The sequence below is a fragment of the Cavia porcellus genome, unplaced genomic scaffold (genome assembly GCF_034190915.1).
Source record: "Cavia porcellus strain 051 isolate PalLab524CR breed Dunkin Hartley unplaced genomic scaffold, mCavPor4.1 scaffold_25, whole genome shotgun sequence".
Classification (NCBI taxonomy): Eukaryota; Metazoa; Chordata; class Mammalia; order Rodentia; family Caviidae; genus Cavia; species Cavia porcellus.
In genome coordinates, this window is record NW_026947508.1 from 674,970 (window position 1) to 702,319 (window position 27,350).

The 27,350-nt window shown below is 49.7% G+C and overlaps 1 protein-coding gene across 5 annotated transcripts in view; it reads right to left on the reverse strand.

Moving 5' to 3' along the window:
- Gnb1 (G protein subunit beta 1) overlaps positions 1–19,327 on the reverse strand; it is a 61,921-nt gene extending 42,594 nt beyond the window's left edge. For 4 of the 5 annotated variants that reach the window (XM_063235114.1, XM_063235115.1, XM_063235111.1 and 1 more), the window contains exon 1: positions 19,151–19,308. The gene's annotated coding sequence lies outside the window, so the exon portion shown is untranslated. Of the gene's footprint in view, positions 1–19,150 lie in introns of all 5 variants that reach the window. The other variant, XM_063235112.1, reaches the window with a different exon arrangement.
- Between the last annotated feature and the right edge of the window lie 8,023 nt (positions 19,328–27,350).

Here is a 27,350-nt window from a genome sequence, read left to right on the forward strand (position 1 = left end):
CAGGATGAACTCGTCATGCTGGCTTCCTCGCAAGTACTTGACTGTGCTTGTCATCGGAGGAGCTCGGGGTCTCCATGTTGCTGAGGATGGCTGTGGCACCTTTCAGGACAGCTCTGTCTTTGCTGTGTGACTTCTCAGCTCCAGCGTAGAACCCTCAACCTACCAGCACAGCTCCTTCATGCTGCTGACCTTTGGGCCTTTCCAGCACAGATCTGTAAAAGAGACTGGCATGAATCCTCCTTGTGGGCTCTGGACCTCCAGTTGGACTTGTGGGAGGCACTGTCATGAGCTCTGGGTTTTCATCTGGACTCATGTGGGACATTGCTGTGGGATTCAGGCCCTTGACTAAATATTCTGTCTTTAAGTGTTGTTGATAGATTTCCTGCATTTTCTTGTGTTAATTCTGGGTGACCATCATAAAAATATTATTATAAACTCCATGTCCTGCTTCTAATTGTTCTCTTCCAAACTCTAACTACAACAGTATTTTTCTGCACAACCACTACTGAGAAACTCTTCCTAAGGCCTTTCTACCACATCAGCATCCAAATTTCACATTCCATCGTATGATTCTAAAGACAATGTAAGGGTCGGGGATTTGGCTCAGTGGCATAAGCACCTGCCTGGCAAGCTTGAGGTTATGAGTTCAATCTCCAGTACCACAAACAAAATGAACAACAATAAAGATGATGTAAACTAGAAAACTCATCTACGCTTGCTATGTGCAGAAGAGGCCACCACCAGCCTACTGTATGTCTGCATACCACTGGTAACAACACATTTCAAAGAAAAAGAAGACAGATTTTTCTGTGGGAGACACTGTGGCAGAGTGACTGATAACAGGCCTGGGACCTAGTTCTGCACAGTCAGGTGTGCACACACGGGGCCCAGGTCGGCTTCCTCTGGGGCTGGGATTCACAGCAGGGCATGCAGGCTGCTGGATGCTGCTGTAGGACAGAGGCAGCCTCAGGCTACAGACCATGCACAAGCAAAAGGAGGAGTACCACTTCTCTGGGAACACCAGGAACTTGAATCTCACAGAATTTCACACATCAAAAAAAACAGTATTATTCTCTCCATTTTTCAACCATTTAAAAATGTAAAAGCCTTCTCAGCTACCAGGCCATACAAAGGGGTTAGGCTGCCATGTCTGACAAACTCTACCTCAAAATACAGTACCCACTGCACAGCAGGTGGATTCTAGACATTCAAAGCCATGATTCCTTCTTGGTACTTTTATTCAATTTTAACTAATACACAAAACATAAAAATTACACATACTGGGGCTGGGGATTTAGCTCAGGGGCATAAGCCATCTGCCTTGCAAGCAGGCAGTTGTGAGTTCGATCCCCGGTACCGATAAAAAGGAAAAAGACAAAAAAAAAAAAAAAATTACACATACTTCAGGGCCATGTTTCCACACATGGATACAGGGTGTAGGGTTTGAATCCAAGCCAACATACCTGCCTCCTCAAACACTTCTTATTTATGGTAAAAACATTCAAAACGCTTTCCCCCATATCCGTGAACACATGGATACTGCTGTGACCCAGTCACCTAAGTGCAGCAGCTCAGAGCCATTCCTCCCACCAATGGGAGCCCGACCCTCTCCTGAGGCCTGAGACACCCATCTCTACTGTCCTCCTCTCTGCTGAAACACACAGGACTTGCCCTCCCCGCAGTGGGACAGCATTTGCAACACGGCCCTGAAAGCTTCATGCTCCCATGCTGGAAATCTGTTTTCTCCATCATACAGGTCTCTGTTTCTTCCTTTTTTTGATACACTAGAAATTGAACCCAGGACTTCACACAGGCCCTGCAGCCTCTTTTACCCTTTGAGATAGGGCCTTGCTACGCTGCTCAACTGGCCTTGAACTTGTGATTCTCTTGCCTTAGCCTACCAAGGAGCTAGGATTGCAGGCGTACCCATGACAAGCAGCTCCGCCCTGAAGTCAGCACCACAGGCCCACCATCACACTGCTGCCCAGCCTCCCCCATCTGCTGGCCACCACCTTGGCTGTGAAGCAATTTCCCTAGAGGCACTGGGGTTGAGACCCTGTCACAAAAAACAGTTCTGGGCAATAAAGACAAGGCAGGGGGCATCACAATCTCTAACATAAAATTATACTGCAAAGCTACTGTCATTAAAAAAAAAAAAGCACGGTTTTGGGGGGAGAAATACAGACCTGAGGATCCATGGAACAGATTAGAAGATGCAGAAACAACTCCAGACATACTCAGCCACCTTCTTTGCAAAAGGGGCCAAACATGTTTGCTGGTGCTGGAAAAACTGGCTTTCCACATGCTCAGGACCAAAGCGAGTCCCGTAATTTTCACCATGCACAAAACTAAAATCAAAATGGATCAAAGATTTAAATATTAAAACAGAAATACAGAAATACTAAATCTGGGGGCTGGAGATTTAGCTCAGCGGCATAAGCACCTGCCTTGCAAGCAGGCGGTCGTGAGTTCGATCCCCGGTACCAATAAAAATGAAAAAGACAAAAAAAAAAAAGAAATACTAAATCTGCTGGAAGATAAAAGGTAGAGTTCTTGAAGTCACTGGGATAGGACAAGATTTCATGAACTAAACCTCAACTGCACAAGAACTATCACAGAGACTCAACAGAGATCTCATCTTTTTTATTTGTTTTTATCTTTTTGAGACAGAGTCTCACAATGCCATTCAGACTCACTTGATAGTCCAGGCTGGTCTCAAACTCATAATGGTCCTCTTGCCTCAATCTTCCAAGTGCTGGGATTATAGGTGTGCACAAGCACACCTGGATTGAGATCTCATCTTATTAAAAAGCTTTTATGCACACACACACACAGAGCTTTTGCACATAAAGACATCACCAACAGAATGGAGTGACACCCCAGAGTGGGAAAAAATGTTTGCCAGTCATTCCTTAAACAAAGGACTAATATCTAAAATATATAAAAAACTAAAAAAAATTAGGCCTCTCAAATTTAAAGTCCCAGTCTCAAAATTGGTATTAGAAATGAACAGACATTTCTCAGATGAAGTAGAAATGGCAAATAAATACATAAAAAAGTTCAACATCCCTGATTATTTAAGAGATGCAAATTAAAACACTGAGATTGCATCTCACTCCAGAAAGAATGGATATTATCAAGAAATCAACCAATAAACAACAACTTTTGGTGAGGCTGTGGGAAAAAAGGAATCCTCCTTTACTGTTGGTGGGAGAGTAGACTGGTGCAACCACTGTGGAAATTCGTGTGGAGATTCCTCAAAAATCTAGGATTAGTGGTTCCATTTCGCCCAGCTATTCCCCTTTTTGGTATTTTCCCAAAAGAATTAAAAGCATCATACCACAGCAATATATGCACACACACGTTTATGGAGGCACAGTTTATAATAGCCAGATCTTAGAAACAGTCCAAATGCTCATCAATCAATGAAAGGCTAAAGACGTGGCTTTTTTTATACAATGGAGTACTAATCGCCATAAAGGATAAACTTGAAACATTTTGAGTCAGTGGATGTACCTTCAAGTCCATATTCTTTTAACTGAAACAAATCAGACATACCACATTGTTTCTCTGGTGTAAATAAGGATCAAAAATGTGTACTAGATATTGTAAAACTGGAAAAAAAACCATTCAAATGGGAAGGGGCACTAAGGAGGGAGGAAGGAAAAAGGAAGTAAGGGAAAAGAAAAAACAAGAAGAGGAGGAAAAAATGGAAACAAAGCTTTTGTAAATAAGGAGGGGAGGAAGGATTGAAGGGAAGGCAGAGGAATAAGAAAAAAAAATCAAGATATATTATACAAGTACAAATTCCCTATAATGAATGTGGCCATTATGTATACCTAAAATGAACCAATAAACTTAATTTTTAAAAAAAGCTACACTGGTCATGAAATTTAAACATTGATATCTAGACTGCTTCGATTGACCTGATAGCACTTTTCAAAAATACGTAGCAAAATAAGTAAATATGTATCTATATATATTGTTCTCAAATAGAACACTTCCCCATCATCTTTTTTAGAACTGACTCCTCTGAAATACATACTCCTCCAAAACAACTGGTGTATTTACAATACTCATGGGTATGCACACAGAAATAACTGCACAAGTTCTGAGTGGGAGTCTACTTATCTATTCTTTCACTTTTAGCAATGCACTTGCATTTTCTTCTTGCAGGCCTTGTAACTACTGAGACATATGCATTCCCTTATTAGAAGACAAAGGTGTGCCAGCCATGGTAGCACACACTTATAATTCAGCACTCAGGAGGCTGAAGCAGGAGGATGAGTATGAGTTCAAGGTCAGTCTGGGCTACATACCTAGACCTTGTATCCACAGAGGAGAGAAAGAGGCGTCCAAACGCAAGAGAGGCTTAAACTCCCTAAGGACTGGGAGCTTAAGCCTGTGCTATACAGCAAGATGAGAAAGAGACAGAGAAGGATACGGCACAGAGACAGAGCAATAGACAGACACATATACACAAGTGCATAGGCCATAGGCCTAACAACTACTAGGAGAGCGGCATATTGGTCTATTTGTCTAAGAACTCAGAAAAAGGCAGCGAACAGTGGCATATGCCTATATAGTTCCAGCTATTTGGGAGACTGAGGCAGGAAAAATACAACCTGTCTCAAAACAAAAAAGCAGCTGGGGGCGTAGCTCAGGGTAGGACCAGTACAGCAAAGTGAAACAAAAACTCAAAAAACAGTTTCTCAAGTTAATCCATATACATAACAGTCCACTCAGCCCTCAAACCCCAGCCAATCCATTGACCGCTCATTACCTAAATTACTAACCTCCACCCCACCACCAAAGCCCATCTGTTCGGGCTGAACACTCAGGCCCGAGCTTAATTATGGGCCTGCTGGGAGCCCTCCACTCACAGGCAGGGTGGCAGGCAGCATGGGTGCACAGCTGGCTGGACTTCACCTGGGTCCATATTACTGCCCCTATAAGAGTCCACAGCCCCCGACACTAGGTAAGAAGGTAGTACAGCAGGGATGCATCAATCAGTCTTTCCTGAGGAGCTAGTTCCTCCTCCAGCACCTGCAACCCGACCGGGTGCCCTCAGGGAACCACAGAATGTCCAACACTAGAATCAGAAAGGATGCAGGAAACCCCAGCAACTTCTGTTCAGTATATCAAGGAATAAGGATATAAGCAGCTTCAATGCTGTTTGCTCTACATATTTAGATTAAAAACAAAGATGATCTCATTTTTTAGCAATAAAATCACTTCTTCTAGGGACGGGAACGTACCTCTATGGCTACACATTCAGGGGACCCTGGGCTTCACCCCTAGCACTGAAAAATAACAAACTAAAAACTTCTCTCTCCCAAACTCAGCTCTCATTGGATCTCATCTCTTCCAAACCTAGTGCTCAGACTCAGTAAGCACCCAGTGTAGTCAGTCATGACTCACAGAGGGTCTCCAGAGAAGCCAGTCAGTTCTGCTCCTCTCCCAGCTGAACAGCAAATAAAATCACTCCTTACTGAGCCTGCAGTTACCCTTGAGTTACCAGTAAGGTCCACCAAATGCTGTCCTCATTGCTAAGCTCCCAGCAGGGACCCAGCACCCTGAGGAAGGCAGACCACAGCTGTGGAATCAGCTGACCCAGAGCAAGACAGGCCTTCAGGTGTCTCCTCTCTGCTGCTTCCATTTCCTCTCCTGACTTGGTCCTCACATTACTCACCACCCCTGGTCCATGGCCAACAACATGGGCACCTGGGAATCCAGTCAAGATGAACCACATGCCAATCATGTGCCTGTCATTCCAACTACATGAGAGGCTGAGGCACGAGGGTTGTCACTTTGTGCCCAGCTGGGCAGCTCAGTGGGACCCTGTCTTAAAGCAAGGAAGGGCTGGGAACAGAACTCAAGTGTGAAGGCTGGGGCTTCCTCCTCAGTAATGGGGGAGGCACATTCTGCTGTTCCACCATCAGTCTGAGTCTATTTCCCCATACTGAGCCCAGGACACACACCTGTAACCTTCACTGACCAGAACACATGACAAGTGGTAGGAACCCAACAGATCTCAAGGAGCCTACCAACTTCACTGCTGTCTCCGGAACAGCCCATCAGGGAGGTCACAGCAGGGTCACTGGGGGACAAGAGAGGGAAGGCAGTATCCTACCTATCAGCCCACTCGCACCAGACTGGACAGCACCACAGGATTCTCCAACACTGACACATGATAACAACATGTTCAATCCCCAAGCCCAGGGCAGTCTGCCACCCAATGATAAGCTACAGACCTGCCGTGATTTGCTTTTTAAACTACCTAATCGCTGTTCTAATGTTACTATTGCTAAGAGTTTGGGACAGATGATCTTGTTTTCATTTGGTTAGTTTTGAGAGAGCTTCTCTTTGTAGCTCAGGCTGGTTTTGAACTCACAGCAATTCTCCTACCTCAGTTTCCCAAGTACTGAGATTACAGATATGAGATACCCAAGTGGCTTTTTCCTTCTTTGCTTTACCGTTATGGGTATTTAGACCAAGTCCTTTGCACTGAGCAATATCTCATTTTTTCTTTTTACTTTGAGACAGCATCTAAGTCACTAAATTGCCCAGGCCAGGTTTGAACTTGTGATCCTCTTGCCTAGCCTCCCAAGACTGCTAGGATTATGGACATGTGTCACCATGCCTAGCAGATCCTTTGTTGCTAAGTGGCATTTCATGGTGTACACCAAAATGTAACCACCACAATCTAGCTGCAAAGAAGCATTTTCTAGTTAGCTAGGCACACAGATACTCCCTGCTCCAAGTCCAATTCCCCCAGAAAATGTTCTTCCCTTCCCTTCCTCACTCTGGGTGGAGCACTCTTAGGAATTCTGTTATCCCAGGCCTTTGCAAGAGCCCTGTCTTGGTTACTTTTCTCTCTTTGCTGGGACAAAATATCCAATACCCAAATTTTTATTTATTTCGTACAAGGAATCAAACTCAGGACATTATGTTTGCCAAGCAGGTGCTGTGCTAAGCTATATTCCCAGCCCCAAATTGAAGAAAGGAAAAGTTTACTTAGCTCACTGTTGTGGTTTCTTTTCAGTCCATAATCAACTGGCTACAAGGCAAGGTGGCATGGCCAGGAGCAACTGTTCAAGGCAGCAGAAGACAGCAAAAGCAGCAAGAGCAAAAGGAGGGGTGGGATGGAGCACGCCCCTTTTCCTCTCTTATATTGTAAGCAGGCCACCCCCTCCTGAGGTGAGTTTAGCACTCACACCTTCACTCTCCTCTGGCACAGGTTCAAGGTGTTTACAAAGCGAAGAACCTGGGACCCTGTTGAAACATTGAAACTTTTAACTTCTCAAGTTGACACAGTGAATATCCTAGAGCCCCAAAAATATGTCCTCTACACCCCAGGATGTAGAACTGCTGAGTTACTTCTTTAAGCTTCTAGACTTCTCAAGTTGACACAATGTATCAAACATTACAAGCCTCTCTACCTAGCCAGGCATGGCTGAGGCAGGGGGATGGTTGTAAATTCAAAGCCAGCCTGAACTACACAGCAAGACTTTAAAAAAAAAAAAAAAAAGCCTTTCTATTTGTCCTCAGGAAAGTCACCTTAACACAAGCTGTCATTCCCAAGCCTCACTTTGCAGATAAACTTAAGAGTGTTTCTCTAACCCTTGGGTCCCTGGCACTTGCAGGCAGACATCCCAGGAATTCTGACTGTCATTCAGCTCAGGAACCATGAACCAATCCTATAATTTAGTTAAAAGCCATCAAGGCAGTAATGGTGAACCAGTAAAGGCATGACAGAAACACTGCTCTAAGAGGATAAAAGGCCCAGCAGTGTCACTAACCACGCTGAGATAGTAGGTGGGCAAATCAGGAGTACTCATCCTGACAGCTCGGGGAAAGAGGGAGCCCTGGGACCCAAGACTGGGAAAGCTGACAGTGGGGCAGTGGGGGCAGGCAAGGAGTCTTGGAAGGAAACTAAAACCAGGCAGCAGAAAGCAGCAGGAGCCTATGACGTGGCAGGAGCTAACAGGAACGTGTTTTGTGGTGGCAGCAAGGCCATGTGGACACCAAGGGGTTGCCTGAGAAGCTCTGACCATGCATGAAGACCTCCTTGTAACAGGAAAAGTGGACAAGGCAGAGCGCCCAACAGCTCTCCCTTCCCCAAACCCATTCTACTCCCAAGCTGTGACTCTGTGAAACACTCCAAGTCCCCAGAGACACTCATCCTCCGCTTGACCGTTGTTTTGAGACAGACTTTCTCCGTCTTCCCGAGCACAGGGTAACAGGTGTGCACCACCCAATCACCATGCCTGATCCTCCCTATTACATTCTCTTACTAGTTTTCCCAACCTAAAACAGATTTTTTACGAGCTTGGACCTGAAGACACAGGAAACAGTGAATCAGGACCGCGAGGAGGGCGGGGCCAAGGATGCTCAGGGAGATCAGGCAGACCTGGAACACGTCCCAGCAATACCGTGAGCCAGTGCCAGACAGGGCAGGCTGCCACCCAATGACTCGCACCCCAGTAAGAAAAGGATGGAGAGACAATGGCACATGAAGACAGAGGCACAAACATGATGCCATGTTGCTCTCAGCCACGCAACAGCACAAGTTCTGGCAACCAGCAGACTCCATGAGGGGGTTAAGAGGGGCTCAAGGGACCAGTGCAGCATGCAGTCTGCTCAGAGGCTGGGTCTGACCCTGAGCCTGCAGACAGCATGAGCCCCATGGTGTCTCCACACACACTTCCACCCTGCAGAGTCGAGAACACATTTGTTGCTTAAGCTGCCCAGCAACTGCAAGTCATGAGTAGGCATGACACTCCAGAGCCCACCAGAGCCTTGGGAGCCCTCGCACTGCAAGGAGAAAACAGGGCTGGGCAGGTCCAGAGGAGGTCTCAATAAGGACTGCCTGGTGCCCACAGCCACGGGAACAGGTGGCCTGGCCTAGGCCTGCCCAGTACCCACTTGGGGGGCCCACACGGCACCCACAACCTGAGGAGGCTGAGGCGGAGCAGGCAAAACCCAGATGCCCAGCAGATGAACCCGCTGAACTTCGCAGGAAAGTGAGACACCAGTTACCATTCAGCTGTACATCAGTCTCCAGGGTCAGGTGACACTCACAGGTACCAAACAGTGACAGAACACGGTTGCAAGAGGTAACACTTGGGGTATGCTGAGTGAGCCCCAATTTCTACCCACCTATGGATGAACAACATAAAGATTAAAAGAAAATGTTACAGTCTTCTACTTTTTATTAGTCTTTGAGACAGTATCTATGTAATTCAGATGCTATCTGCCTTGCAGCCCAGGCTGGTCTCAAACTTACCGTTATCCTCCTGCCTCAGCCTCCCATGCTGGGATTACAACCATGTGTCTCATATCCATCCCTTCTATGGTTATGTTTTACAAAGAGATCATGAATTTTTTTATGTTCAGAATTTTTTTTTTGTCTTTTTCCTTTTTATCGGTACCAGGAATTGAACTCACGACTGCCTGCTTGCAAGGCAGGCGCTTATGCTGCTGAGCTAAATCCCCAGCCCCCGATGTTCAGAATTTCTTACAATACACATGAAACATTTTTATAGTTTTGGTACGAGGTCTTCAACTTGTGAGCTCAAGTGATACTCGTCTCAGCCTCCTGAGTAGTTTGGACTATAGGGGTACCCAACACACCTAGTTAGACACTTTTATTATCAAAATAGAAGGAAAGAAAGAGAGAGAGAAGGAGAGGAAAGATCAAGAACAAAGAAAAAAGAAAAGAATGGAGACAAAACAGGAACAAGATCCCAAAATAAGGACAGGCTAGATGGTGAAGGAAAGGAGGCCATGAACACAGAATGCCCAACTTTAAAAAAAAAAAGAAAAGAATAGTGGTTGAAGACATCAAAAGCACATTGTGCCTGGTATGGTACTGCAACACTCAGAAGGTTGAGGCAAGAGAATTAACTGCAAGTCTGAGGCCAGCCTGAACTACATTACCAAAACTTCGCTTCAAAAAAACCAAAAAAGCGCATTATGCAATGCCAGCTGTGTTTGAAGGTAGAATAGAGAAGCCCTGAAGAAAAACGTGCAGGTTAGACTATGGGTAAACCTATTTCCTAGATTAAAGTCCACTTTAGTAACCCTAAAGGCAAAGCCAGCCTAGGAGTCCTCCTAGGTCAAAGAGCAAGAAGGAACTCCTGACCAAAGGTACACAAGATCACCACGGAAAGCACAGGCCCAAAGCCACCTGACGCCTGGCTGGAAAGGGTCTCAACAGCACAGACTCAGGGCGATGCTGACCACACCACCAATGGCGCAAATCTCAGCACAGTGCAAAGCTCATGATGGCTCCCATGCTGAAGCACTGGCATCACGGGCCTGGCCAAGACAGCTTTACCTGTGCCCAGGGAATAGCAGATGAGGGCCAGTGGGCCAGGGTTGGGGGCTCCAAGCCACCTCTCCCAACAGTCTTCACAAAGCAGCCAGGCCACAAGGCAGACAGAATTGATTCCCATGGACCAAGGCTCACACCAATCCAAGCATCCATGCCACAAGCCTCTCCCTGTCTGGACCCTGTGCTCCCAGGTCTGTCCCTGCTCATATTCTCGACCACATTTGGTAATGGGGACACAGGAACCAGGGCTCTACTTGGTTTCCAGACACAAGCACTGAGCTGCATCTTGGGCAGAGCCCCCTTTCCTGAGCAGCCTTCATCCAGCACCCCCAACTCCTCACCTGCTGTCCCTTGCAGCCCAGGTGTCCTCTTTGTCCTTCCCCATGCCCAGCCACTGTGTCACTTGAGCACCCTGCACCCTAGAGACACCTCCAGGGACAGCAAGGCCTTACGCTTGACCCCGGCCACAGGCTCTTCCTCCTCCTCAGCCCACTACTCTATGCTGTGCCTCAACCGTCTGTATCTCTTCCCAACTCTGCCATTGCTGAGTGTCTGGGCTTTCCTCCCCAGGAAAAGGCACAGTGGGCACAGAGACCAGACCAGTATCAGGTCAGGCGTCTGGGCCCAGGAGATATCTAGGTGAATGCTGCTCAGGAAACATGGCTACCAAGGAATCTACCAGAATTTACTACATTAAGAAACTAAACCTGGGCATGGTGGCACAAGCCTAAAATCCCAGCACTCAGGAGGCTAAGGCAGAAGGTTCGCTGCCAATTTCAAACCCAGTCCGGGACACATGGTGTGTTCAAGGCCAGTCTGAATTGCACAGTGAGATCTTGTCTCAAAAAAAAAGAAATTAAGACTCAGAAGTCTTTAAAATTTGTATTAAATCACTTGGAAATAAGCCTATTATATTACATTTTTATGAAAAACAATTATTTTAAGAAAAAGGATTTAATGAGAAGCTGTACTTCACATTTTAGTATTTTTTTCCACTCAAACTCCTGCTTCAGCCTGCTAAGTCCTGGGATACACCACCACATCCATGTACAATTTTTTTTTTATTGTCTCAATAGACAAGCGCTGGACCCTCACTTACCCTTGCTGCCAATACTCAGTTGCAATGCAAGGTATTGGCAGACTACTAGGAAGAAAATCCATTTATATTGACTCACAGATAGGTAGATGGAAAAGAGACGAGTATTTGTAATCATTTCAAATAAATGTATATGTTTTTCTGTTTTACTATACAAAAATTCAGTAAGTGTGGGGATGGGGGTTTAGCTCAGCGGCATAAGCACCTGCCTTGCAAGCAGGCGGTCGTGAGTTCGATCCCCGGTACCGATAAAAATGAAAAAGACAAAAAAAAAATCAGTAAGTGGCCAGTTTCTTAAGGGGATAGTATTTGTTGGTTTGTCATCTAAGACAATCTCATTTTGTAGTTCAGACTGGCCTCAAACTAGCAATCCACCTGTCTCACCTTCTTCAGTGCTGGGGTTATAGGCATGAGCCACCATGCTTAAAAATGTAGCTCTGATGTGAAATACAAAACTGTAGGATTTTTGCACCATTGTATTTCACCAAATGTCGCTGGCCTTACTCCATTCTTATGCTCTGAATGGATCTTACCCATCTGCACGTTTGTAGCATCACCTACAAACCATTTGGCAAAATACAAGCTCACTGAGCTAAAATACATCCCCCAAATGTTGCTACACTATTAAAAGTCTTGCATTAGGATCACCACTTATCGCCTAAGAAAATTCTTCAAATACTGGAAAGCCATCTTGTCAGGTTCATCACATCAGGGTCAAGTTTACCAAAGTTCCTAACTTTTGTTTGAAAGTACATTGTACTATTACTGTCAACAATACTGTTAGCAAACTGTGTGGTTCACTTTGTTTACTATCAAATAAAAAAAAAAACCTGTGATGCCAGGTGTGGTAGTGCAAGCCTATAATTCCAGCACTCAGGAGGCTGAGGCAGGAGGGTCACTGTGAGATCCAGGCCAGCCTGAATTCCACAATGAGACCCTATCTAAAAAAAAAAGAAAGGCTGGTCCGATGGCAGTGGGTTATCAGAACTTATTAACATTAGTGTCACTAAAGTTGGTATACCACCCCCCCCACTGCTAAATTTGACTGGCTTTAAAAAAAAATAAAAAAATAAAAAAATAAAAAAAGAAAAAAGAAAAGGAAAAACAAAAAAAGAAAATATCTGCAAGGACCAAAATCTAAAAATCCAGTTACTTAATTCAATCATAAACTCCCCATCCTGTGTGCCTTATGCTTACTTCCTGTTGTCACAGAACGGAAAAAGAGATGAGAAGATGAGGGCTTACTACATTAAGAAACTAAACCTGGGTATGGTGGCACAAGCCTATAATCCCAGCACTCAGGAGGCTAAGGCAGAAGGTTTGCTGCCAATTTCAAACCCAGTCCAGGACACATGGTGTGTTCAAGGCCAGTCTGTTACAAGGACCAAAATCTAAAAATCCAGTTACTTAATTCAATCATTGTTGTAACAGAATCAATCATTGTAACAAATCAATCCATTTCTTCATCAAGAACATTAGTTTAACTGCATTCTTTTTTTTTTGGCGGGGTGGGGGGAGGGTGTCAAGGATTGAGTCCAAGGCATTCCCACTGAACTACAACCTCAGCCCTTTCTTTACATTTTTGAGTTAGGTCTCAATAAATCACTAAATGGCCCAAGCTGAGCTCAAACTTGTGATCCTACCTCAGCCTTCCAGAGTACTGGGATTACAGGGGTGCATCACTGTGCCCAGATACTAACTGGATATTTTTTCAACTCTTGAGTTTCTGCAGTGAGTACTTCTGAATGCTATGACAATGACTATGATCACTACTTTGGTACCAAGCCTTGATTTGTCTTAGTGCCAGCAGTTTTACCATCAGTGCATATGCCAACACAGTGGAAAGTCAAATTACACCTTAATATGATAAAGAACACAATTTTAGGTCAGGCATGGTGGCATAGGCCTGTAATCCCAGCACTTGGGAAGCTGAGGCAGGAGAATCTTGTTGAGTTTGAGGCAGAGTAGGCTATATAATGAGTCTAAGGCTGGCCTGAATATAATACATGGCAAGACCCTGACTCAAAAAGAAAGAAAAAGAAAACACAGAATCACCCCACCATTTTACCCTAATGGACCCTGAACAGTCCCAGGAGCCACAGGGTGTGGTGGTGTGGCACAGGCCCACTCTGAAAGGCATGCTCAGGTGACTGCTGTGCCCAGGACTCCAGCTGCCATCTGAACACTGGTGATTCCTGTAGGCTTCCTTTCCACATGCTTCCTGGGAGCCACCACCAGAGGTACAGAAGTCACGAACTCAACAAGCCCTTCCCTCAGACCCCACTTTAGAGCCAGCGCCAAATGATAAACCAGCGGCTGTCTCCACAGAACCCTAAAGCAGGGAGGAGCTCAGGGCCTTCTAGAAGGGCAGAGCAGAGCAGGTGAGATCGGCAGGACCAGAACACACTCAAGAAGGTCACCCAGCAAGGCGCAGGAGGGAGGATTCAACCACCCCAAACCAGGCAAATGCAAACCCATCACTCTGTGCACTCCCAACCACTGCTACCCAGACAGCCGCACAGAAGCCTGGGTTGCAGCGCCCTCCCCAACACCCAACCACAAGGTCTCAGGCCCCACAGTCTGTTACTGGCAGTCTGAACTGGCCTGCTTCCCTCCTCCTATGTGCTCCACACAGGGCTGGCCCATCGAGCCAGTCTTCTCCCCTCCCAGGACCACCACAATCACTGGAGAAAAGGCTCCTGCTGCCCTGCACTGCTTCTCCCCACAGGACTCTCACTCACCAGTAAGCAATTACTGAGTGCCTGTCACACACCAGATATCACTCTGGATGCTGGAGACGTAGCAGGTGAAGGAGGCTGGTTGGCTGGCTGTTATAGGAAAACCACTCACACTATTCTTGCCCTTGCTTCCTTCCACCTGCCTGCCACACAGACCTCCACTCAAATCCTGACTTCCAACTTTCCCTGGAGAGCTTCTCTCAACTCTAGAACATGCTAGGGGTTGCTGCTTGTCAGACTCCCCCCTAAACTGTAAACTCACAAAGGCTCTGGGCCTCTTCTGACTTCCACAGTTTATCATCAGCACCCAGCCAAGAAGGTGCTAAGTGAATGTCTGTAAGTAAAAAAAATAATCAGTACAAGTGGCGGTGGTGTGTACCCTCTAAATAATACACATAGTAACTGCCAGTTTTCAAAATGAAGCACTAGGTTCAAGGTCATCCTATCAAGATAAGAAAGCTGTCTGGGAAAAACAATGTGAGGAAAGATTTAGGAGAATACGTGAGGCAAGTGGCACCATCTGCAAAGAGGACTGGTATGTGTGTCCTCACCCTCCCCAAAGTTACTCTGGACCCTGAGGGGAGGAGGCTCAGGCCACCCAGTGAGCCATCCTCTAGCACCTGACCTAAATTCAAAGAGATGCTGGCAAAGTAAGGCCACCAGCAACAGAAACGGCCACCTCTGCAGACAGTGCAGCTGTGAGCCATGGGAACAAATTACCCAAGGCACCTGCACCCAGTCCTCCAGCTCCCAGTGGACAGCGGAGCTCTACCCTAGGTGCTTCTCCCCAAAGGAGGGACCCTAGCTGAGGGCCCAGCACAATTTATCAGCCTATTATAACCTTTTGCCAACAGTAAAGGTGAGTTCAAGTGAATAATGCTAAGAATTATCTCAGATAATCTTGGTTTTTAAATCAGTAAGCTTTCAGAAATGTCAGAATTTGGGGCTGGGGATTTAGCTCAGCAGCATAAGCACCTGACTTGCAAGCAGGCAGTCGTGAGTTCGATCCCCGGTACCGATTAAAAAAAAAAAAGGAAAATAGAAATGTCAGAATTCTAAAGATAAATACTTCCTTAAAAACAAGAAAGGAGCTGGGGATTTATGGTTTAAGCGCTTGCGCAAGGTTGTAGTTTGATTCCCGGTACCAAAAAAAAAAAAAAAAACCACATAAAAAATCCCAAAAAACAGAAAGAAGGCACTGTGCTTTATAGTACTGGAAGCCAGCAGTAGTTTTCAGTGAACTCTGTGGCCCTTAATGAGGCCTCACACAAAAGGAGGCGGAACAGTCTAAGAGCACCCAGCAGAACACTCGCCTGTGAGCCAGCTCCAAGGCGGGGAGATAGCTTGGCTATGGCTTGGGAATGAGAGTCCCACAACAAAACTCCAAATTTTAAATGGGTGTGGTCCCACCCATGGTGGTGGCAAACAGCCTCCTAGTTACTCAGGAGGCTGAGGCAGGAGGATTGCAGGTCTGAAGTCAACCCAAGAATTTTAAGAGATCCTGTATCAAATTTTAAAAAGGGGACCAGGGGGCCAGGGATATAGTTCAGCAGCACAAGCACCTACCTGGTAAGCACAAGGTCGCAAGTTTGATCCCTGGAACCCAAAAAAGTAAAAATAAATAAAAATAAAAAGGGACCAGGCAGAGGGTATAGCTCAGTGGTACAGTTCTTGCCTAGATTGTACAAGGCCTTGGGTTCAATCCCTAGCACTGGGGGGGGGGGGGGCATGGTCCTCCAATTGCTTTCTGACAGCTACCATGACATGGTACCTCTATAATCATACATCAGTACACAGTCCACATACTTACTGTTAAAGCATTTCCATTTCGTAAATTATTTCTCAACTGGGGGAGGTAAAAAAATTATTTCTCTGCTCTATTTCAATTTAAATTTGTCTTCTGTTTGTTTTGAGACAGGGAGTCTCTAAATTGCCTAGGCTAGGCTCAAACTTCCAATCCTCCTGCCTCAGTCTCCTGAGTGAGTGGGATGATAAGAGTACACAACGCTGCTACTCTGCCTGGCTTAATTTTGCTTTTACTCCTTTATTCTATTCACCAAAACAACCTCTTAACTGAACTACTTCATAATTTCTCCAACTGTTGACTAATAGTCAACATACACGAATCTGAAATGAGAATTTAAGCCAGGTTTTAGAAAGATCTTAAAAATTCATGTTCCCTGTCTTATGACTTACACTAAGTAGGGTCTCAAAATAACAATGCCATATGGTCCAGCCCTGATAATGAAATTGGGAATATCTGTTACCAATCCACTAATGCCAAAGCCAAAATCCAGGCAGCAAGAATTTAATCCAATTTAGAGACTGACATGAGCCAAATCTCTTGGGCAGAGAAAAACAATCCAATGAAGAAATTATAATAAATGCCAATACTGCACTTCCAAAATAAAACCAGTGCTGCTCACTAGAGTAAGAATTAAGTAAGTAAGTACAGACACCCAAAAGACCTTTCTATCCCCTTCACAAAGCTATTTTTAGAGCTGTAACTTTCCCAGTAAAACCAATGAATAACACAAACTTTCAGCCAACTGATGGAACAAAGCTTGTATAATTCTGACAGCACTGCACAAATATCTGCTTTGAGAAATTAATTACCTTCTCATAAAGTCAGTCTATTTCTCAAGGGAACAACATAAACCTGCCTGCATGATACACTCTTGGACCACTAGGCATGAAACACATTTATGGCTTTACTCACAGACAGTTCTATTGCTTCCCCACCCCCCACCCCCACCCCCGCCCAGGGCAGGGTGACAGAGGATGGCACCCAGAGCATCACCAAAACTAGGCAAGTGCTCTAACTGGGTCACATTCCCAGCCTTTTCATTTTTCAGACTGAACTAAGTTGAACAGAGTCGCCTCAAACTGGGCATCTTCCTGCCTCAACCTCCAAATAGCTGGAATTACAGGCTTAATAGGACACCATGCCCAACTTCTGCAGCCTTTTGTATCTGAGGAAATTCGACTTCCCTCCCCCAAAATCAGAAATAACTGAGGATAACAAAGAAAAATCATCTTTTAAGCATCACTAAAGGGCATTCCGTTTAGTACTTGTCTGAGTTAACTTTGCTGTAAACTCAGGTATTATACAAGAACTATTTTTGTCCAGTGTGTTCATACAAGTGTCAATCCCCAGTTAAAGCTGTGTGTTCTTAAAATCTTGTGCAAAAATGCCCTTGACCCAAAAGTGGTAGTACATGCACTCTGGGATGCTGAGGCACTAAATGCTAGTCCGGCCTGAGCAACTTAGCAAGACCCTATCTCAAAATGTAACAAAAAGTATTAAGGCCCTGGTTTCAATTCTCAGCACAAGAAAAACAGACCAACAAACCACCTTTAAGGTTCCAGCAGCACCAGATGAGCCAGTGCTGACACTGGGCCTCAAGGTCCCCCAGAGTCCAACAGTACAGGACCTCGAAGGCCAGGAAACCTAGCAGATTCACTTTCCAAGAGACTGTGGCACCTGCAGCCTGGGAGTCAGCACCCAGGTAGACCCCTGCAACCCAGCCTCGCCCTCCCAGCAGCAGCACTCCATCTCGGACACTGCCTGTGAAAAGGATCGCCAGGTCTAGAAACCAGGCTGCCTGCTGCCTGAAAGCTGCAGACCTGTCTCCATGTTGGTGGCACCAGATCCATCCCTGGCCACACACCCAGTGTCAGTTAAGGAAGCAAAAAGGGAACTGCTTGCTCATTTTCTTTTTGCAATATGTACTGTCCGGAAGAATCGAGAAGAGACTAATATTAGCAGGAGAACTAAAAACCTTAGTTTCAGATAAAAAGCCCTTTCCCCAAAAATAAATTACAGCTTCAAACCAGAAAAGAACTTAAACCTAATTAGTAACAATGCTGGCCACAAAATCCTCATTCGATTAGAACTTTTCACAGAACTAATATTTCTATTTATTTGCTAATCATGAAAAGATAACCTACATTTTCTTAGATCAATCTTAAGGTACTACTTGACCACTGAGTGTTTTTTGAGATTTGTCCTCTCACATAGCAACTTAAAAATACACAAAAACCACTAATACTTCCCAACCCGACACTGTGGGCTTAGACCTACGCGTGATTCACCCACAAGCCCCACAATCGCCCCCTCCCAAAATAAAGACTGCCAACAGTGACGGCCATCGCCAGAGAACCGCCCTGCAGAGGGGATCTGCACAGCGAGCGAACGCTGACCTGAACGTCGCGGGGCCCACAGTCCGGGCCCATCACTGCGGAGCCGGCTCTCAGCAGCCCGTGGGGGCTCGGGGCCTCGGCCCAAGGCCCCGCTTTCCGCCCCCCGAGTCGCTGGCCCTGCCGGCCTTTGTTTTCCGCCCGGCCCGCGGGCGGCGCGGCCCTGCTGACAAAGGCGCGCATCGCCATCTTGTCGCGGCGGCCGGACGCAGAGCCCATTCATTCCGGGCCGGGGTCTGGCCCGGGGACCGGGGTCTCTGTGGGGCCACGCGCCCCGCAGCTAAGGCGAAGGAGAGGCCCAGGCTCCGCTCCGGCGCGCCGAGGGCGCGGCCCCGCCCGGTGCCTCCGGCCGAGTCTCGCGGGGCGACGTCGCGACAGGCTTGGGTCAGGCTGGGTGCCCGCGAGGCCGCAGCCTCCGCCACGGAGCCCCCGACCGCGCCGCCGCCCTGCTGCCGTCGCGGGGGCGATGCCCGTGTCAGCCAACCCGCTTTTGGACCCAGGCCCGCGCTCGACCCCAGACCCCAGCCCCGGCTCCCCAGACCCCGGCCCGCGCCCGGCCCCCGACCCCCGGCCCCCAGACCCCCAGGCCCGGCCCCACCCAGGCGGGGCGGAGAGCGGCGCGGCCCGCTGGATGGGTGGGGGTGGGGCGGAGCGCGCGGGGGGGCCCGGGCGTGGCGGCCCGGGGCGGCGGCGACCCCACAGGCCGGGCCGGGGTCGGGGCCGAGGTTGGGGGCCTGGCTCCGGGGCAGGGCTGGCGGGCAGACCGGCCGTGCTCACCTCGCCCTGCGCCCGCCTCCCCGCCGCCGGTCGGTCGTTGCGCTCGCGGCCCGCGGGCAGAGCCGGCGAGGAGTCGGGTCCGCGCGGCGGTGCTCCGGTCCCGGCCCGCTGCCCTCGCCGCCCGCGCCCGCCACCCGCGCCCGCCGCCGCCGCCCGCCGCCGTCGTCCGCCCCTCAGACGCCTCCAGCCATCGGGATGGGCGCGGCGGCCCCTGCCCGCAGCCTCGGGAAACCCCACGCCGCGTCACCGCGCACGGCCCACGGGAGAGCGCACGCCCGCGCTTCCTTCCCGGCCGCGCGTGTGCGAGCGGCTTAAAGGGGCCGCGCCGCCCTCCCGGATCGCAAAGTGTGGGTCAGCCGGGGCTGGGTAGGTGGGAAAGGAATTCCCTGGGACGGGCCTCTCAGTCTGGAACTCCAGGTGACTGTGTGTGTGTGATGTAGGGGGTTGAACCCAGAGGCTTTTTTTATTTTTTGAGATAGGATCTTGTTTGGTTGCCTAGGCTGGGCTGAAACTTTTATCCTCCTGCCTCAGCCTCTCAGAGTGCTGGGCTGACTGGGCCTGTGCCACCTCGCTGCACACGTGTGGACTTCTGTACCCCATCCTGCAGCTGGTGCCTCATCCCTGTCCCTGTGCTGACCTCCCTATGCGCCAGGCCACAGCCCTCAGGGCCACCTCACCCAACCTGGGCACCCGGCCTCTGACACTTTCCCTGCCTCTCTGCATCCCAGCTTCCTTTCTTGCTGTGTGCACCTGGGAGGAAGAACTCAGACCTTCAGCCCACAGCCTGCCCTTCCCGTCCTCGCATGCTTCAGACCCATCCTTCCGGCAGTTCCTCCTTGCTGTTTGTTTCATTTTGGTTTTTTTGCTTTTTGAGACAGGGTCTCACCAAGTAGCCCAGGCTGGCCTTGAACTCATGGCCATCCTGCCTCAGCCTCCTGAGTGCAAAGATGTCAGTGCCTTGTCCCTCCTTACTTTTAGCTCCAGACTCTTGGGTTCCTCTCCCAGCCCTGAACCAGGAGCCCACGTTCCTGGGAGAAGCCAGCATCTAATCTGGTGTGGGAGCTCACTGCTGGTGAGGGCACTCAGGTCACCCTCAGCAGATGCCATGGGAGTGTGTGTGTGCTCGACCCATGGGCCTTTGGTCATGGCGCACCTGGGCCACCTGATCTGCCATGCCCATCTAACACTTGGGTGCATTCTCATTCAGGTAACACTCTGCTCTGGGAGTGAGGAACCTGCTTGCAGTTCCACATGAAGCCCCCGTCCCCTAAGCTCTGCCCTCCTTGGGCTCCTCTCTCCCCACTCCGACCAAGCCAGAGTATCCTGTAGCCATCACCTCACTCCTCTGCTTGAAATGTTGACACTTCCCTCCCATGTCCCACTCTTCCCTCCCAGGTTGCCCCTGCCCTCCACACTGCCCTTGTGACCCCATCTGCCCAGGAGCATCTCCCCATAACCTTGTGTCGTTCAGGCTGCCACAGCAGCCTTCCCACAACAAGGTGGTCCCAGGCCAGCTTTGCTTCTCTCTTATGGTTGATTCCTGGCTCCCCTGGCGCCCCTCATCTCCCTGCTGCAGTGTGAGCCCCACAAAGCCTCATCCTGCTGCCCCACCACCCCACAGGGCATGCAGAAGGGGCTTGGGTGACATCCACCCCAGCGAGTGAAAGGCCAAGGCAAGGGGCAGGCCAGGGGCACTGGCACCTGAGCCACAGAACATCCAAGAGGGATGCGGGGCCCGGCTCTGGGACAGGCTTTAGAAGAAGGATGGAAAGTCTGGCCCGATAACATACACCTGTCGTCCCAGTACTCTGATTTCAGATTTTTCTTTTTTATCGGTACCGAGGATCGAACTCACGACTGCCTGCTTGCAAGGCAGGCGCTTATGCCACTGAGCTAAATCCCCAGCCCCTGTCCCAGTACTCTGAGAGGTTCAGGCAGGACTGTTTGAATATTTGAGTCCAGCATGGGCAATTTACTGACTTAGCAAAACCCCGCTGCAACACAGAAATTTTAAAAATGGGCTGGGATGGAGCTTAGTACAAAGGCCCTGGCTTCAATCCCCAATGCTGAAAGGAGGAAACAAAAAAGATGGCATTGTGTAGGGCATCTCAAGCACCAAGGGATAATGGGCAGTTAGAGAAACGGTTCTGGGCACTGGCGGGTGGGGCCCAGGCTCTAGAGTCCACGCTGATTCTTAGCACCTGGTGCCGGCCTTGTGTGCCCACCTGAGTTTAAGTGGCAATGAGGTGGTGGAGGGAAGCAGGCAGAGGGGAGGCCAAGGCAACAGCAGGCAGCTAGTGGTAGGCAGAGGGCCAGCAGCCCCTGTCAAGACCTTGTGCATCTGTGGGACCCCCCAGAGGACCCCTTCCCAGGTTTCTCTGTCCCCAGCCCAGGGTCACAGTAGAGATGGGGTGGACAGGCTTCTACCCAGACCAGACAGTGCAGCACTGGCAGCTGGGCCCTGGGGCCCCTAGCCCACAGCCACTGTGTTCCAGGCCACGCTGGGGGATACCAGGCCCCAGAATTGGCACCACCTCCACATGCCTGTGTCATGTAGGGCACAGGTAGCTGGCCCTCCCTGGAACTTGCTCATTTATGTTTATGGTAGGGGATGAGGAGTGAACTTAAGGGGCGGAAGGAGCAGGAAAGGGGAGCTCTGGACTCTGCTCCCAGCATCCTGTCCACAGCTGTATGCTGCCACCTGGCCTCTTTGTCCCCTGGCCCAGAGGACATGTGTCCTGGACCTCGGTCAGCCTCAGCAGGTTCCTGCAGGAGAATCTCCAACCCCCACACCCGCTAAGGGTCCCAGCCTCTCCACACCCACTCCCAGGGTCCCTACCTGCCACCCAACTACCCATGGTAGGGCACAGATGGAGGAGCCTGCCCACCACCACCCCCCAGCTTCTCGGTGACACTCCGTTCTTGGGAAGCCTCCTAGAGGCTGGCCAGAGTCCACAGCCACACCCACATTGAGGCGCCCAAGGCCAGGCGGGGTGCTTTGGGCTGAGTAGGGGCCCAGGGTGGAGCCACTGCCTGGAGCTGGCCCCATGCCCAGCCTCGCTGGGGACCTGGAGCGCAGATGCCCCTCCCCGGGCCTCAGCAGGAAACAGACTAAAAGGAAAGTAGGTCTTTAAATCTGAATTATTCAAACAATCCATGCATGTGACTAGGACCCGCCAGCCAGCAGCACCAGGGTGCCTTAAGGTCTCACCGCCACAGTGGGCCAAGGGAGAGCTCCAGGAGAGCTGAGGACCCCGCTAACCCTGCCCAGGGCCAGGAGGAGAGCACATGGGTGCTGGGCAGAGTGGGGTGCCTGGGAGAGTGTGCTAACGATGCCCCCAGCTTCCAGGACAGGGCTTGTGAGGGAACTGGCCCCCCCCCCACCCTGTTTTCTGCACAGAGTCCAAGGGTGCCAGGGCCACTTGGCAGGGTCTGAGGCAGCCTGACCTGGGGCAGATCTGATAAAGCAGCTTTCTGGGGACTGTGACCCCTCCCATTGGTGCAGAAAGCTGCCCTGTCGCCAACTCCCTCCCCCCCAGTGTCCCCAGCACTCCTTTCCACCCACTCATCACAAACCAGATCCCTCCAGGGGGCCCCATGGCCTGGGGAGCTGCCTAGGGAGCCAGGAAGTGCAGGTTTGGGGTGGAGAGCAGGTACTCAGTGGATGTCGCTGGCCCCAAGGTTGAGCTAGAGCCCTGGTGAGATGCAGGCAGCTTTGTGGTCCCTGGGAAAGTGCACAACTCCAGGAAGCCGGGGAGGCCAGGCAGCGTCTTCCCTAGAGGCAGGCAAAAGATGGTCTTCTGCCTGGTGCTGCCTAGCGCCGGCCCTTGCCTCCACCCTGGCATTTCCTGTCACCCTGGTGAGCCACTGGTATAGTCCCACAAGGGGACCCTTTTGGGTCTTGGTGGTGTAAAGAGGCTCTCGAGCCTGTACCTGAGGACAGGATGATGGTCTGGGTGCCACAGACAGATGTGAATGACAGGATTATCAGCGTCACCCTTGTTCAAGACCAGGAAGAATGGTAGCCCCTGTGTGCGGATCCAGAGGCCATGCACACAGGCACATCCACATGGCTGGCACGCGTGTGCACATGCGTGCACACACATACACACACATGCCCTCGTGAGCGCACCAAGAGTAACCCCATCAGGAGTCAGCGCAGTAGGCATGAGGAAATGTCTAGCTCACTGAGGAGCAGTCAGGAGAGGACTGCTGGGCTTCAGACACAGCAGGATCCAGGTACTCATCTATGGGGAGCAGCCCTGTGATAGCTCCTCCTCTTCCTTTGCCTGGGAATGGAAGGGTTGTGTGGCCCTTGCCTCCTAACCTCACACCACCAGCTGGAGAGCCTCTTGACACCATTAAGACCCAGGAAGGTCTCTTCATGGGACTATACCAGTAGCTTACCAGGGTAACAGGAAGTGCCAGGGTGGAGGCTCAGGCTGGCCCCAGGCAGCACTGGGCAGAAGACTCCTGGGGGCCAGGATATAGGCCACACTAAGCTGCAGGCCTTGTCAGCCACTGATCTGAGCCCCAGTGGTAGGGCGGCTGCCACAACTGCTCTGGGTGCAGTGTTTGGAGCTTCTGGCCTAGGCCTTGCCCTAGGTGCAGGATCAAAGGGAGGAGCCAGGTAAAGTCAGCTGAGTAAGCTGAGACACTGGCTTCTCTGCTGTAGTCAAGAATGCATTGCATCAACTTGACAGGATCAGAAGTTTAAGTGATTCAGCAGGGGGCCAGGGTCCTCTCTTTGTAACATCTTCAGGAAATGGTAGTTTTGGCAAAAGCCTTACATGCAGTGAAGGCAAATCCATATCCAGAGTATGTGTCTATGCCAGTGAGGACAAAGCACAGTCCCTTCCATGATGGAAGTGGCCCAATATAATCAACCTGCCACCACATCACAGGTTGATCACCCCAGGAAATAGTGCCATATCAGAGACTCAGAGTTGGCCTCTGCTGCTGGCATACTGGGCATTCAGCAGTGGCTATAGCCAGATCAGCCTTGGTGAGTGAGAGTCCATGTTGCTGAGCCCATGTATAACTGTCCCTGTCACCAAGGCCACTTTGTTCATGTGCCCGCTGAGCAATGACAGGGGTGGCTGAAGAAGAAAATAGGCCACTATCCATAGAATGGGTCATCTTATCCACTTGATTATTAAAGTCCTCTTCTGCTGATGTTGCCTTTTGGTGAGCATTTACACAGAGATAAATATTTTCACATTCTCTGCCCACATGGAGAGGTCTACCTACTTTTATCCTTTCCAAGTTCCTGACCAGCCAGCCAGACCATTGGCTGTGGCCCACGAATCAGCACACAGTCCCACGTCTGGCCATTTCTCCTGCCAGGCAAAATGTACCACCTACTGTGCTGTGCAAAATTCTGCGCACTGGGATGCTTTCCCTTCACCACTGCCCTTCAAGGATGCCCCAGAGCAGGCCTGCAATGCTGCAGCTGTCCATAGTTGGGTGGTGCCCGCGTAGCATGCAGAGCCATCCGTAAACCAGGCCCTCGCCTGCTTGTCCTCTGACAGCTGATCGGATGGTACACCCCACAAGGCCACAGGTGCATGCTGGGAAATAGGAGGCAGTACAGTAGGCGTAGGAGCCCTAAGTACCTGGGCAGTTTCCTCATGTAATTTACCTGTACCCTCTGGACCTGCTCTGGCTTGATCATGAATATACCATTTTTATTTAATGATGGACTGTTGCTATGTGCGTCCAACCTTATAACCTGGTGGATCAGATAATATCCAGGACATGACAGCAACTCAGGTCGCATGGTGACCTGGTGTCCCATGGTCAAACATGCAGTCTCCACTAAGGCCCAGGAGCAGGCCAGGGGCAGGCCAGGAGCTGTTTTTCTTTCTTTCTTTCTTTTTTCAGGAGCTGTTTTTCAAAGGGAGAGTGCTTGTCTGCAGATGACGGCAGAGCCTTGCTCTAAAATCCTGAAGGCCTCTGCTGCGATTCACCTATGGAGGCTGCCAGAGACCCCAAGCAGCATCTGTACCTGCCACTGCCACTGCAAGCACCATTAGATCGGCTGGACCATATGGCCCCACTGGGACAGCAGCCCAGACCTGTGGCAGAGCCTTTTCCTGTTCTGGGCCCACTCAGAACTAGCAGCTTTCTGAGTCACTTGGTAAATGGGTCACGATAAGACACCTAGATGAGGAATGTGTTGCCTCCAAAATCCAAACAGGCCCACTAGGCGTTGTGCCTCCTTCTCGGTTGTAGGGGAAGCCAGATGCAGTAACATCTTCTACCTTACAAGAAATATCTCTACATGCTCTACACCACTGGACTCCTAGAAACTTGACCAAGGTAGAAGAACCTTGAATTTTTCTTGGATTTATTTCCCATCCTCAGGTTCTCAACTGCTGTACCAACAAATTCAGAGTGGTTGCTACCTCCTGCTCCCTAAGCCCAGTCAGCATAGCATCATCAGTGTAATATCTTCAGCCTGTGCAAGGGGAGGGCACACAGACGGTGTGGGTATGAGTGCTGCACCCGCCCAAGGTGAGCAGCGTGCATAGAATAAAAGGCAAATGAGGAGAGACCAATCGCTGGCTCTTTGGAGGAGCTCCAGTCTTCATCTTCAGCTTGGATGTCATCTCCTGGCTTCTACTCAGACTGTTTGGCTCCTGCCTGAGACTCTTCAGCCCTTGGGTGTAGATCCTTCAGCCTTCAGCCTTTGTCGTAGATTGGTCAGTGTTCCGTTGCAGACAAATCAGCCCCCGCTACCTGGTGGCAGGTTGATTATATTGGGCCACTTCCATCATGGAAGGGACTGTGCTTTGTCCTCACGGCACAGATGCGTGTTTCAGATGTGGATTTGCCTTCACTGTACGAAAGGCTTCTGTCAGAACTACCATCCATGGGCTCACAATGTCTAATTCGCTGTCATGGAATTCCATACAGCATTGCCTGTGACCAAAGAACACATTCTATGGCCAAAGAAGTGAGGCCGTGGGCTCATGCTCATGGAATCCACTGGTCCTACCATGTCCCTCACCATCCAGAAGCAGCTGGGTTGACAGAAAGGTGGAATGGCCTTTTGATGACATGGTTACAATGCCAGCTAGGTGGCAATAGCTTGCAGGACTGGGGTAAGGTGCTTCAAAAGGCCACGTATGCTTTGAATCAGCATCCACTCTATGGCACTGTGTCTCCCATAGCCAGGATTCATGGGTCCAGGAATCAAGGGGTGGAAGTCAGATGGCACCATTCACCATTACCCCAGGGATCCACTAGCGAAAGTTTAGCTTCCTGTCCTCATGACCTTCTGTTCTGCTGGCTTAGAGTTTTGGTGCCACTGTGGGGAAGCACAGTGATACCATTGAACTGGAAGCGGCTAAGACTCCCCCTGGTTACTTTGGTTTCCTCGTGCTTCAGAGGAAAAAGCTAAACAGGAAGTCAGGTGTTGTCAGGGGTGACTGACCCTGACTGTCAAGGGGGAATTGGACTCCTCCGCCCCAGTGCGGGGAAGAAGGAATACACATGGAGAGCAGGAGAGCCCTGAGGGCGCCTCTTAGTATTACCATGCCCTGTTATTAAAATCAGCGGGAAATTACAACAACCTAGTCCAGGCGGGATGACAAGTGGCCCAGAGCCTTCAGGAAGGAAGGTGTGGGTCACTCAGCCAGGGAAAGGACCCAGACCTGCTAGGTGCTCCCTGAAGGCTGAAGGAACACAGAATGGGCTGTGGGAGGAGGTAGTTCTAAATACTAGCTACGACCTGTCCTGTGATCAGCTACAGAAAAGAGTTTTGTAATTGTACTACATCTCCCCTCATATGGTTCTAATGTAATGTAATGTCGGTGGACTTAACACTGGTTCTTATGGATTGCTGAGCTGTGGATAATGCTCAATGTCGATGTCCGCTCCCGGCCGGCAGGAAGGACACACGACAAAGTCTGGTAGTGGACAACCTTTTCTTTTTATTTTCCTTCTCCGTACAGCCTGCCCTGGGTTCTCCCAGCTGAAGCCTCCTCTGGTCCGCTCCCCGCGGCTCCTTTTGTGCTTCAGTCTGCCCCAAAGCCTCTACCGGTCCGCTCTCCGCGGCTCCTTTTGGGCTTCTACTTCCGGGCTTCTATCTGGCTTCTACTTCCGCCCAGGGGTGGCACCGGTATATATACGGGTACAGTGTCCAATCATGTTAAAGTAAGCAAGGCAAGCTGATTGGCTAACATCATCAGTTGCC